General features: G+C 49.6%; 1 protein-coding gene and 1 long non-coding RNA gene across 19 annotated transcripts in view; one reads left to right on the top strand and one right to left on the bottom strand.

Moving 5' to 3' along the window:
* LOC127749798 (uncharacterized) overlaps positions 1-8,593 on the bottom strand; it is a 210,102-nt gene that overhangs the window by 87,209 nt on the left and 114,300 nt on the right. Inside the window, exon 3 of the long non-coding RNA XR_008011362.1 lies at positions 4,018-4,137. This is a non-coding gene — a long non-coding RNA (uncharacterized LOC127749798). The remainder of the gene's footprint in view (positions 1-4,017; positions 4,138-8,593) is intronic.
* Positions 1-8,593, top strand: part of LOC113218380 (potassium voltage-gated channel subfamily KQT member 1-like) — a 188,648-nt gene that overhangs the window by 85,967 nt on the left and 94,088 nt on the right. The gene's annotated exons all lie outside the window — the stretch shown is intronic.

Below are 8,593 nucleotides of genomic sequence, written 5' to 3'. Positions count from 1 at the left end.
CACACACACACACACACACACAATCTCACGCATTAACATAGCAACCCGTAAGGTAGCAGCCCACGTACTGTTAATGTGTGCATCATTGTCGAGTTCTATTTCTAGTTAACGGCGTGCGCCGGGCAGGCTGCACTATTATTGGTGCTGTACACTCTCACCCTCCCTTCTTAGCGCGCCTTTCCAAAGACGTCGAAGATCTTTTGGCGTTGTCTCGGTGTCCCTCATGTACCTCATGATTTTCTTTGTTTTATTTGTTTATATCGCACGGCGGACGCTTGCGCGGGGTTTTTTACACACTCGAGGCCGTAGTATACGATGGTAGGAAGCCCTACCAACTACCTATTTTCTCTATGACGAGCACGGATTCTAAACACGATTTCCTAACTTTGAAAATGAATATGGAGGATCGCGTTTTTTCCCCGTAAACTGTGCAGCGATAGAATGTTGTGGCTCATGCCAAGCAGGCAGCCCAGCCGCAGCCGAATAGCCGCACTGCCATTGTGCAACTGCAGCTTGTATGAGGTGTGCGAGAACAGCAAGACCGCAGGCTCAAGTATTCTTTTTGAGCCATCATGTAGCGCTAAAGGCACTGTACCGCACCACACCACAACGCCATGTTGTAGCCCGTTCCCGCTCCCGGACGGATTACAAATCTCTTTCCAGCCGTTGAGCTCGCCCGGCCCAGGAGGCGGCGACCCCTTGCTAGGAAGCCCCCCCCCCCTTCCTCCTACGGGAACACAAATATCAATTACAAAAGAGGTTGGATAAACTCGTACCGCAATCTGAACATCATTCATGCCTCGTGAACAATTTTACAGGTCTTGCGATTGGAGTGCCTGCATGCTCGTACCTATGTAAATCCGACCGTCACGAAGCCCTCCCCTGGCTTAGGGGCTTAGGCACCATGGCAGAGAGACCCTGGACTGACAGGAACCTGACCGATAGAGACCAGACTACCAGACCTACAAGGCCTGGCCCACTTGGCCTGACCTACAGGGGCCTGACCGATAGGGACCAGGAGGACGTTACCTACGGAGAGGGGCCTGGGTATGATATACAGAGACATACCGTCAGGGAGCTGACAAACAGGAACCAGACCTACAGGGACCTGACCGAGTATGACTCTCTGTGCCAGACCGGCACAGACTATACCGGGAGGGGCCTGGCAGAGAAAACCCTCCACCCACACTCTGACCACATGACAGCACTCAGGCCAGCTGACCGAGTGGACCAGCATGAGCCCCTTACGTTATGCGTCACTGAAGAGAGGCACGAAACAGGGAGCAGAGACAAGAAGGTAAAAGAAGGGGAGAAGCGAGAGACAGAGAGAGTGAGAGAGAGGGGGGGGGGGCAGAGACAGACAGAGACAGAGAGAGAGACAGAGACAGAGAGAGCTAGTGTGTGTGTGTGTCAAAAGTTTAGTAAGATGGAGTGAGAAAGAGAATGAAAGATACACGACAAGTGCGGGCGTGTGGGGGGAGGGCACACCCTATGCCATGATCTAACTTAAGTCCCTCGGTTCACCTCGGCGACGAAGGCGGCTGCGGCAGCCTCTCTCACCTGATGTGGATGGGCTAAAGAGCAAAGTGAGAAGCGAGGCAAGAGGGAGGGGGGAAGGAGGTCTTACTGAATGAAAAGGGCACAGTGTGGAAGAAATAGGGCAATCAGGAGAAAGGGGTGGGGTTGGTGGAGCCTTGTTATCTGCTATGCACGAGGGTTGCGGCCGGGCCGCCTCCCCGACGGCCTCAGCCTCTCTCTCCCCCCACCCGACGGCACCGGGCCGCCATACAGTGGATCGCAGAGTCAGCGGTATCTCGTCCAAGATTTATCGTATATTTCTCGGCCTGCAGCACGACGCGACGCGGAGCGCCTGACTCCGATACTACACAACACGAGGCTGCGGACGAAAGGGACTCAGGACAGGGAACGGGGACAGTATACAGGACCGCACGGGAAGAAAAGTCCAGAAATCAACCTGGTTTAGCCTACCACCCAGCCGGTTCCCTTGCACGCACTACATTGTTGCATTTGTAATGTGTCACGGGAACCTGCGGCCTTAACGAGTTGACTAACCCCAAAACCAGTAAATCACTCTTACACGTTCATCCTATAACTGATTTTACGCCGCCCATTGTCAGAGCTGGTCAGAGCTTATGTTAGGTTCTCAAGCAGCAGGAATACTAACTATAGTATCAGTAATACGCATCAATTCCTTTTTACTTTACTGACAATTTGATTTTTTTAGTATTGAACGAAACTATACGTCTACTAATTGACAAATTGATCAGTAATTCCTGCTGTAAGGAATTCTAACGTTTTACCGGCCAAAAAAGAAACAGTACAGGTCTGAGAGTGTATTCAAAAAGTATGACAATGGGTCATAATTCTTCACGACTATAATTCTATGGTTTTCGAAGGCCGCGGTCGCAGATAGAAAGATTGGTATGAGGGGAAGAGGGGAGGGAGAGGGGAGAGAGCACCCCCCCCCCCCCTCCCCACGCGGAGCCAGCACGCTACTTCTAGCACTCATCCTCAGCCGATGCGCCCTCACGGTCCGTAGCACCGCTCGCCAAAGCTTTACTGCGAAGCATAGCCCGGAGGAAAACTGATCATAACCATTTTAGCGGACAACAATTTGGTTCGCTAAGCTCTGATCTCTGGCATGAAGCAAATTAGCCAGCCCCGAGTTGATCGAACAGAACGAAAACACATAAACTGAAAATAGTGTTATCATACAATTTTGTTTTTTTGTTTTTTTTGTAAAGTTACAAGCCAAGTAAAGTAGTTGGGTTGGGAAATGCGCAAGCCGTCGTCATTTAACAAACATTGTTAATGTTTAGTAACGGCTTTTACCGTTGAATTGCAATACTCTTGTGAACAGAAACAACTTTGTTGTAATCTCCAAAACGTCTTTTTTGTTTAACTTGTTTTAACAGGGTGGGCCTACACTCACCCCCCCCCCCCTTCTGTCCTCACACGCATGCTTGTTTAGCTACTGCTCTTATACTAGACCGCCGCCAAGAGGTTAAAATCCTCCTATAGAAGGCAAGAGTGGACGTGGTCTAGGAACTTGTCCCCTTTGATTCATTTTGCAGCCAGCAGCGGCCTCGGCGAGCGCGAGCAGTGGCGGGTAGGGTAGATAGTTGAGGAGTATAGGGAGGAGACGGAGAGGTGGGAGGGGAGGGGGGGGAGCAATTTCAATCAAAGGGGCCGAACTCAACTAATTGGCACGCGGTGCTGCGGGGCGGCCTGTCAGATGTGTTCTGGGTAACTGGGCTGGCGGGGGTGAGAGAGCCGTGCATGGCCCGAGCTCAGGAGGTGAATAAGAAACGTGACGCTCAGTCACTTTTTTCCGGCCATTTTCACCTAAAACTTTAAGCCTCAGTGTCGCAAGATCTGTTAAAAATCGGCATTGAAGCGGAAAGTCACTTAATAATCACTGCAAAATACCACGCATAAGGGGTTTTGCAAAGAGTAAATGAGTTCGCTTTTTCTTTGTAATATATTGTTTTATACCAAGTATAAGTGGTACAAACAATTTGACTGGCTGTGATCAACAAAACAGTTTTGTTGGTTAAAAAAGTAATTAGCTGGCAAACGTAATTAGCAGAAGAGTATAGGTTGGCTCCAGTCAAGCGATTAATGTACTAAACGCGGTTGGTTGAGACTGTGATCCCCGAAACCAAGAACAATCACAACGACACAAAAGTGGCCGTAATACTTTTGTAGTTTGTTCCACCTGAAAAAGTATTTTAGGCGTTACAATTATTTGCAGTAAAAATATAACTACCATCCAAGAAGATAGCTGTGGCAGTATACCCAATCTTTTAGAAAACGACATGAGGTAACTCCCCTCTCTCTCTCTCTGTCTGTCTCTGTCTGTCTTTCTCTCTCTCTCTCTCTCTCTCTCTCTCTCTCTCTCTCTCTCTCACACACACACACACACACGCACGCACAAACACACACTTTAATATTGCATACTGCTAGATTGCACAGTCAGGAGCCTCCCGAACTCACCAGGCAGGCACTGCCTTCTAAACTTGGCGAAGAAGGTGTCAAAGTAGTTTGCGTTGCTCCGGTATGAGGCGCCACGGCGTGTCCCGTCAGCCTCCGTGCTACCTCAAGCAGCCGGCAGCCCTGGAGTCAAACAAGAAATTAGCCAAGGTGTTCCTGCCACCGACCTCCTTCCCCGTGGGTGACTAGTTGGTGCGTGGACGTCAAGTACAGCAAGGTGGCCACGGTCCATGCAATCATCGACTGCACCACTGAACGATTGGAGGAAGGAGAAGGGGGGGGGCGGGGGAGCGGAGAGGAGGCAATGGAATATCAGCCCATGGCGGGGGAGGGTGGGGGGCAGCGCACGCCCTGGGGTCTATGACTGGGGAGGGGTTGCAATGGTCCTGACGTCACCACGATGTCCCTCGAGGGGCGTGCGGGCCGAGCTGGAGGCCAAGCAGTCAGAGCGTTGCGAACGGGCGGCGCAGGGGGAAAATATTTGTTCATCGCGGCCATACAATTGGACAGTTGTAACTGAATTGACGTTAAGGATGCCCTGATCTTAGTTCCATCATATAAATCGTTCAGATGTGAAAACTATTGCGTTTGGTTGGGGATGTCCAAAAACAGCCAGTAAGTGAGAACGTCTTCCGGTATCAAAGAGGGCAGACAAGACGGCATATATTTGTCTTTTTAAAAGAAAAAATATTTTCGTTGTGCGCCGAAGTGCTGACCATTTTACGAACCCTCTCTTTCTGGACCACCACTGCATTCGGCCAAGCCCAGCACACATATCACACTGCTTCGTAGAGAAACCTGTTCTGACATGTATCCATGTCCACCGTTGCAACGGTGCAACGCGATTTAGCGCGGTTCAACGTGTCCAACCTTCTTGCACTTCCTGGGTGATAGTTATGCCGTGGTTGGAGTAGAAAATGTTGCAACTTTGCAAGGTAAACTCCTCGAACGGACGAGTTCAGACTTTCATTTCTTCCTTTCATAAAAGTACCTAATTGCACGTTTCTGGAAGCGTGTGCAGATTTACGACGACATTCCAAGAACTTGCGCGGCGTGTCTCGTAGAACATGTTTATAGCAGATCGCTGCGAGCGGCCCGCCGTGCTGGTCCTCACCCCGCTACCCCACCTCAACCCCACCGTGCTCCACTCCGCTCGCTCCGCCCCACTACGCTCCGCTACGCTCGCCACGCCACGCCCCGCCACGCCCAGCCCCGCTCGCCCGCTTGCGGCGCATTGTCTTCTCTTCATACACTCTCCTAGTCCGTCGCCTTGAAGCTGAGGCGTCTTCAAACGGGTGGCTGGCCTGGGGCGCTAGCGTTGGGGCTGGTTGTCCACGCGAGAGCGAGCGAGAGCGAGCGAGAGGGAGCGAGAGGGACAGGTTTCATTCACTGTTGGCAGGCGCATTGTCTCCCGAATATGCGTCTCAAACTGGCGCACGGATGTGCTTGCTCGTTTGCAGACCACAGGGAAATGCAATTCAAAGTCTACTCTTTTTAAAAGTCTTCTTGCGTTACGGTAAACCTAAACGGGTAGAAATTTAGAATTTTCAGAACGCTCAAGGTGCAAATATTTTCTTGCATTGTTTGAAAATTCTCAACTAAAGGATACGTCTTTACTGTCTTTAGTGTACCCGAATTAGGATTTGGTGTGGATAAGGTCATCTTTCGAAACCGAATCGTACCAAAGAAGGTCTTGTAGACAGTTTGAGATGAAAATCAAAATATCTTGGCAGTTTGTGACCTGTAATTTCTGATCGGCATTTTTTTTTCTGGGTAGTCAAAGAGATAGGACAAATAGCTCAACAAAGAGTGAGACTCACTCAGCGGGGCTCGGCTGGGAGGGCCGATTGGTACGTGTCACGTGCCACGGGGCCCCGCGACACCAGCACTACCGCGTACTGGCCGCGCCAAATTATTTCACACACGCAGAGTCGACCGCTTTATTGTCGTGCCGCAAGTTGCCCTGCTCTCGATACAATACATGTGTCACAGCCACAGCATACACCTATTTGGAGGTTGTAAAAGGAGAAAATGATCTCTTGTTAGCAGTAAATAGCGGCTAACAGAAAAAACTGAAGTGTAAAAAAGAATACTTTCTTGAACCTTCAGTGAGATACAGACTGGCGTTTTGAATAGGCCAGGTAAAGCATTTGTTCTCGTTAAGATTGCGGTTGTCTCCACAGATGAAAATAATTCATCTTCCAAAGTAAGTTGCAAACTGTAAAAACATTCTGAAAGTCCGGTAGATGTCTTTCAGATTTGGCACTCTGAATCTTGTTATCATACCATTCCTCAAAATTGTTTACGTTCTTGGCCAGGCTCATGTCCTTATACCCCCGAATGGAGTCTTCCACTTGGGAATAGCCCTCTGCCCCGACAAGAGTGTTCGCTCGCCATGTGTTCATTTTTGACATTTCCAAAACTATTTTCTTACTGGCTGACTGAGTTTTCAGACTAAGTGGTATGGTGAGGCACTACTGAAATTTCAGTCCTAAGTTCAGTGTAGACTACTGGTTTGTAAAAAAAAACACTTCAGTCTCAAAGTACTGGATATTCAGTAAAACTTTTTTACAGTCCATGAAACATTAGTCAATTTCACAAGATAATATTTACTGTGCCGTTGAATCAATTTCCGGAAACAGCATGACTCAAATTGCCACTTGGAAAAGAAGAGTCCCCCCCCCCTCCCCTTGCGGCTCCGTTTTCAGGCGTCAACGGGTAAGCTCTCCCCTCTCTGCATACCTAACGGCCGTGTGGCTCGGCTCATTGAAGCCGATAATCCTCTTAAAATGCCGTTCCGCCATTCCCCCTCTCTCACTGAAAGCAGCACGACCTTTGACCGAAGTAATTCCGCACCACTTCCGCGACTCGACACCTAAAACCAAGAAATACCCTGCCCGAATAACAGCTCAGTATAAATGTGAAGTTCTTCAGCCACTAACATTAAGAACACACTTTCTTTCAATGCAGATGCAGAGATAACAATGGGCAAAGCAAGAAATAAAATGAAAACAGAAAGATACGAGATGTTTTTAGAGGATACGGCGTAGAAAAAAAGGAGAAAAAGTCTTCCCAAAGAGCGTGTTCAGGTTGCCGCAGTTGACCGACCTGGTAAAAGTAAATGAACGTGCAGCTGTTTGCTCTGTCGATGGCCTGCATCCCGTGTCCACCGCCGCCAGACCACACGGCCCCTCCGCTACAGCAGCACACTCGGCGCAACGTGTCGCGTGGACGGAACTAATAAAATAAAATAACCGCGCGGTGACCACCGCAGGGCTTATCGCAGGAAACACCCGGCGAGCTTTGGCGCAGGAGGGAAGGGTAGAAATTACAGCAATTGTTCTCAACGAGAAAAAAATATTTGATTCACTTTTGGTTTCGTTTTTCCGTCTTGAGTAAGACGAACAAGAAAGCCAGACATCACCGTTCATGCGACAAAAAAAAATCAGCTTGCGCGGTCGGGCTCGGCCGGGAGCCAGGACTCGAACAGCTGCTCGCGCCAGATTAGGAAACTAGTAGGAGTACTTCGGCGCGCATTAATTTCACGGTGGACGAGAAAAATGTGGGGGGAAAATTATTGGACGCGGAACGTTTTGTAAAGCTGCGTCACGAGAGGCGGGGAGGCAAGGGTGCTTGGGGGGCAGGGAGGAAGGAGAGGGAGTTGGGGTGGGCGATGGACGATAGCAAGGGGGCGTGCCATACATTTGGCCATACGCCGTCACGCCCCACCTCGCCTCGGGGGCATTCCTCGGGGGCCAACTGACCCAGTGCCGCTGCCCCGCCCGGGGCCCCGCCCGCACCACCTGATATAGACCAGCCGCTGGCATTCAATATGGACACATCGGCTGTAACTCCTCTCTCGGTTCGCAATATGGAAGTCTGCTTATGCAATTTAACGATTTTCATTTTCTGAAATAAATTTAGCACTATGAACAAAATGATCGTATCAACAGCAAACATTTTTCTGTGAAGTCCCCGGTTGATTCGGGAAAGCACTTCCCAGTGCGCTTTTCCTGCCTCATAATTTAAGGTTTTGTTGGGACTTTTGAAGAAAAAACGCGTATCTAAGGAATTTTGACAGCAAACTAGTTATAAAACAAATCTGATGACGGCCCAACTTCATTTCTACCAGAAAGGCTCACAAACCATCAAAAATCCGAAATCAGTCAAACACAAAAAATTGTTCTCTGCGCATGCGCCAGAGAAAACCGGGAATTCTTCTGGGAATAACCAGGTAACTTCGCGGTCAAATGTTTGCTGTCAGTAAAACATTCAAACATTTGTTAAGCTTACTACAAGCTTGCATCTTGTCTTCTTTCTCAACGACCTGCAGAAGAGTGGTGCGGATGACCCTCCCTTTAACGTGCTTATCTCATCCTCGTCGCTATCGGTGCCCGCCCCTCGCTATACCCTCAGCTCTGCAGCGGCTGACGCAGCACGGAGGTACCGCGGGAGAGGGCGCAGCGCAAGAAGAAAGCGGTGCACGATTTATCCAATTCACCCTGCTTCAAATTGTTGACTTCGCAATGAAACACGTCTATCACAAGGATGTTTGACACCGCGCGTCATGGCAGTTTTT

This window comes from Frankliniella occidentalis, unplaced genomic scaffold (assembly GCF_000697945.3).
Source record: "Frankliniella occidentalis isolate FOCC.00 unplaced genomic scaffold, Focc_3.1 Scaffold94, whole genome shotgun sequence".
NCBI classification, from domain to species: Eukaryota; Metazoa; Arthropoda; class Insecta; order Thysanoptera; family Thripidae; genus Frankliniella; species Frankliniella occidentalis.
This window is presented reverse-complemented; position numbering and strand designations above follow the sequence as displayed.